Below are 5,706 nucleotides of genomic sequence, written 5' to 3'. Positions count from 1 at the left end.
CCTCCCTCCCTCCGTCCCGCCGCAAATGACGAGGCGAGCTGCGCGCGCACTTCAGCGAGGAGGAGGAGGAGGAGGAGGAGGAAGAGGCGCGGCTGCGGGTCAGAATGACAAGTGCTGAAGTGATGAAAACCCGTTTCACCCTTTAAGTCGGGCTTCTTCGTTTGTGAAAACCCAAATTGTTGTGTCAGGAATTCTGTTCCTGATCTCAACGATCCCTTCACACCCATGGAGGGAAAGTTGTGGTTCTCACTATTTAAAACTTCATTTGTGATATTATTGACGAGTGTTATTTTAGCAAATTAAAATTGAATTCTAACTAGTTGCAATTCAGTTTCTGACAGGCTTATTCAATCTCAAAATAAGTCTAAACACTAACACCTTGTTTGGTTTGCTAAGCAGATTACATTCATCCACCCACAGTCATTAAACAAAGGAGAGGTTATTATCCACGAGTTTCCTGGGGGGGGGCGGTCACTGGGGAAACGGTTATGGGTAATACTTCCGGTGTTCGGCGGAAGCAGTATCACAGAGCGGCGGGAGATTCGGCGGAAGAAGTGTTGTATTTTAAATATGTCGACAAACTCTGGGAGGTTTGCTCCAACATAACAAAACAAAGACAAGGAACCTGCTGGAGAAACACGTTTGTTACAGAGCTCCTTCATCCAGTGGTTCTCAACCAGGTCCTCATGTGTGACTGGTGGCTGGAATAAGTGCAGGGCAGTGTAACGAGTTATTGGTAGAATGGAAAACCAGCAGCACTGGTGGTAGCTGAAGACCTGGCCGAGAACGGCTGGTCGATTTAATGACGTCTATACTTGTAACACAAGAAATCAGCCCATTTTACTGCTGTTGTCCTATTTAATCAAATACGGCAGATATTGATACTAATATTCACTTAATAAACTTTAATTGAGAGATTACAGTCGCCCATTGTTGACACAGACAGATAACAGATGAAAGGAAAAACCTGAATGACCCCTACAGTGAGGGGGTCCGGGGGCTCTGTCACGCTGTGGGGGTCACTGTCCTGGCATGGTTTGGGTCCACTTGTCGCTGGGTCACAGCAAATCAGTACACCGTTATTCTGAGTGACCGCCTTCACCCCACGATGAAACATGTCTATCCTGAAGGGAGGTGGTCTCTTCCGGCATGACGGCGCCCCCATCCACAGCGCACGGGGGGGGGGTCACTGACTGGGTTGATGTCGGCGTAGCTGTGGCCCGGGCCCACCCACTTGACACCAGCGATGGGACAAAATACTGATATGGAAACATATTGGATTCCTTCTTCTCGCGATACGTTATCGATACACAGGCGCCAAATAACGAGATGTCTTATTAAAACATGCAGGCGCTCTAGAGATGGATTCCCCCACCCGCGAGACTCGCCAGAGTCACTACCTCATGACTCCGCGTGGTGGCGCTTAGCAAACGAATGAGCGTAAACTTGTGGCGAAGAAGAAGAAGAAGAAGAAGAAGAAGAAGAAGAAGAAGAAGAAGAAGAAGAAGAAACCCACGACGGGGGTGGCGGACAGCGTGGCCAGCGGGTGAAAGCGAGTCCAAGAGGCAGGCGCCGCCATCTTCCAAGTGGGAAGTCTGGGCCCATCTGGCTCTTACAGCACTGATGGCACAAACCAAACCGATAAAGAAAGACGGCGCGATATGCGGAGGACTCAGGCAACACCCCGAGCCTGCATAGGGACCTGGTCCAACATCGTCCTGGTCTCGTCCTGGACAACATGGCCAAGGTGACCACAGCTGCAAGTGGGCCTGCAATAAATACCACGTTTAAACCAAAGCCTCCTTCACATCCCGGAGGCCTCTCGCTGGCTTGATTTGCAACGACCCCCGCCCATACGGTCCAGTCAAAAATGAGGGTCTTCGAGGCATCCGCGGGTGGCGTAGCGGTTTGTTCCGTTGCCTAGCAACACAAGGATCTCAGGTTCGAATCTCCGCGTTACCTTCGGCTTGGTCGGGCGTCCCTACAGACGCAATGCTGCCTGCTAAGTTCCTGCACTGTCATACAATAACTACATCATAATCAACAGCCTGTTTCTTATGTTGTCCCTTTTTTGTTGTTGTTGCTGCTTTGTCCAGAGTCTTCGTGAACCAGTCTGGCCTGACCGTCACAGCCAAACAGGCCAAGAAAAACACGGAACAGCCTCAAGGAAAAAATACAAGGTAACCTACCATCTTATCTGCTTTTCAGCAATGAAGTGGCAGGGCATGCCTGAGACTTAATTTAAGCTAAGTTTGCCAAGTTGATATGCAACTACTTTGCATATCAACTTGGCAAACTTGCTGATCACTGCCACTCAGAAGTTAGAGATCATCCAGATGACACGCCCACAGTTATCAATTCAATTCAATTCAATTTATTGTCAGTAAAAACAATGTGCAGGAGGCACATGTTACAAATGAAATGAGGGCTGTGGCTTCAGCAAACAGTGCAAGACAGACACAGCCAAACACAGCAAACACAATATAAGATATACACACATGAAGACCAAAAGCTAAAATAAGTTAAAAGAGAGCTGGAGTACAAAATATTTAACAATATCTACAGACATTCAGTGGGTGGCCAGGTTCAGGTGGGCAACAGCTAGTGGAAAGAAGCTGTTTTTGAGCTTGGTAGTGCGGGCTCTGAGGCTCCTGTAGCGCCTCCCAGAGCGCAGGGGGGAGAACAGTCCATGGTTGGGGTGGATCCATGGTTGGGGTGGGTGGGATCTCTGCTGATGCTCAGACCCTTTCGAAGGCAGCGTTTGTGATAAATGTCTTTTATGGCTGGGAGCTGGGTACCGGTGATATGCTGGGCCGCCTTGATGACCCGCTGCAGAGCTTTCTGGTCTACTGAGGTGCAGTTGCCATACCACACTGAGATACAGATGGTCAGGATGCTCTCTATGGTGCAGTGGTAGAGGTTGGTGAGAATTTTCAGGGATAGACGGGCGCTCCTCAGCCTCATCGGGAAATGCAGGTGTTGTTGGGCCTTTTTCATAAGGGCCTGGGTGTTTGATGTCCTGGAAAGGTCCTCGCTGATGTGGACTCCAAGGAATTTAAAGCTGTAAACATGCTCCACTTCCACCCCATTGATGTGTATGGGGGAGTGGCTGCAGCTTCTAGACCTTCTGAAGTCCACAATTAGCTCATTTGTCTTCTGCACATTGAGGACAAGATTGTTGGTAGTACACCATGATGTGAGGTGGTGAATCTCATCCCTGTAGGCTGTCTTGGTCATTGTTGGTGGTGATACGGCCAATGACTGTGGTGTCATCCGCAACCTTAACTATAACATTTGAAGGGTGAGTTGGCAGGCAGTCATGGGTAAAGAGGGAGAAAAGGAGGGGGCTCAGAACACAGCCTTGAGGGGCACCTGTGCTGAGGTTCAGGGTGGAGGAGGTGTGGTCACTTAACCTAACAGACTGAGGTCTGTTGGTCAGGAAGTCCAGGGTCCAGTTACAGAGGGGGGGGGTTGTGGCCAAGCGAGAGGAGTTTGGTGGTTAGTTTGGCGGGGATGATATTGTTGAAGGCAGAGCTATAATCTATAAACAGCATCCGGATGTATGTGTTGTTAAGATCAAGGTGGATCAGAGCAAAGTGCAGGGCAGTGGCAATGGCATCCTCTTTAGACGTTCTGGGATGGTAGGTGAACTGATGTGGGTTGAATGTGGGGGGGATAATGTTTTTGATGTGAGCCAGAACAAGTCTCTCAGAGCACTTCATGGCAATGGGGGTGAGTGCTATGGGTCGGTAGTCATTCAGACATGTGGATGTCGGTTTCTTGGGGACAGGAATGATAGAAGTGGTCTTAAAGCATGTCGGGACTATGGATTGAGACAGTGAGAGATTAAATATAGTTGTGAAGACCTCAGCCAGCTGGTCGGCACATTCCCGGAGGACCCAACCCGGTATGCCATCTGGTCCGGCAGCCTTCCGTGTGTTCACTCTGCGCAGTGATTCTCTGACCTCTGCGATCGATAGAGTGAGCACCTGGTTTTCTGGGTGGCTGGGGATTTTTGTGGCTGGGTCAGTATTGTCCTTGTTGAAGTGGGCATAGAAATGATTTAGCTTGTCTGGCAGGGAGGCATCATGGACAGTGGGACCACTATTGGAGCTTTTGTAGTCTGTGATAGACTGAATGCCTTGCCACATTCGCCGGGGATCAGAGTTATTGTGAAAGTGGTCCTCTATTCGTAGGGAATATTTATATTTGGCTGTTCTGATGCCCTTTTTGAGGTTTGATCTGGCTGTGCTGTAGGCCTCACAGTTACCTGACTTGAAAGCTGCATCCCGGACTTTCAGCAGCTGCCAGACCTCACTGGTCATCCAGGGTTTCTGGTTTGGAAAGGCGCAGATTGATTTTTTTGTTGGGACACTCTCAGTGCAAAAGTTAACGTAGGCTAGTATGACAGATGTCTGTTTATTAATGTCTATATGGGAGCCATGGGTAGCTGAATGTGCAAAAATACTCCAGTCTGTGTTGTCAAAACAATCCTGGAGTTCAGCGACTGCTCCTTCTGGCCAGACAGTGATTGTCTTTACTGCTAGCTTGACCCGTTTTATTAGGGGTATGTAGGCTGGGACCAGGAACAGGCAGAGGTGGTCAGAATGCCCCAGGTGGGGACAGGGAGTAGCTTTGTATGAGTTCTTAATGTTTGTATAGAGATGGTCCAGGGTGTTTTGTCCCCTAGTGGGGCAGGAGACATAATGATGGAATTTGGGTAATACAGCCCTGAGGTTAGCCTGATTAAAATCACCACCTATGATAAAGGCATTGTCCGGGTGTTTGGTCTGTTGTCTGCTGATGGCACATTGTAGTTGCTTAAGTGCTACCTTAGCATTAGCATGTGGGGGGGATGTATACAATCCATTTCCAGCCCCACAATGTCAGATCAGTTTATTGAGCCTGTTTGCATCCACTACCCTCAACCTGCTGCCCCAACACACAACAGTAAACAGGAGAGCACTGGCCACCACGGACTCATAACACATCCTGAGCATTGTTTGGCAGATGTTGAAGGACCTCAGCCTCCTCAAAAAGTAAAGATGGCTCTGTTCCTTCTTGTAGAGGGCATCAGTGTTCTTAGCCCAGTCCAGTTTATTGTCTATATACACCCCCAGGTACTTGTAGTATTCCACAGTGTCCACAATGACCCCCTGGATGGAGACAGGAGTCACTGGTGTCATGTCCCTCATCAGATCAACAATCAACTCCTTTGTCTTACTCACGTTGAGCTTCAGATTGTTCTGCTCACACCACGTGACAAAGTTTCCCACCACAGCCCTCTACTCAGCCTTCTCGCCCTTACTGGTGCATCCAACTACAGCAGAGTCATCAGAGAACTTCTGAAGACGGCAGGACTGTGTGCGGTAGTTGAAGTCTGTGGTGTAGAAAGTCAAAAGGAAGGGAGACAGGACTGTCCCCTGCAGAACTTCAGTGTTCCTGACCACTCTGTCTGACACACAGTATTGCAAGCGCACATACTGTGGTCTACCAGTAAGGTAGTCAACAATCCAGAACAAAAGGGGGGCATCTACCTGCATTGCTGTTAGCTTCTCACCCAGTAGAGCTGGCCGGATGGTGTTGAAGGCACTAGAAAAGTCAAAGAACACGACCCTCACAGTGCTTGCTGGCTTATCCAGGTGGATGTAGGCACGGTTAAGCAGGAAAATGATGGCATCCTCAACTCCCAGTTGGGGTTGGTAG

Source organism: Lampris incognitus, chromosome 5 (assembly GCF_029633865.1).
Source record: "Lampris incognitus isolate fLamInc1 chromosome 5, fLamInc1.hap2, whole genome shotgun sequence".
Lineage (NCBI taxonomy): Eukaryota > Metazoa > Chordata > Actinopteri > Lampriformes > Lampridae > Lampris > Lampris incognitus.
Note: the sequence above shows the minus strand (reverse complement) of the source record.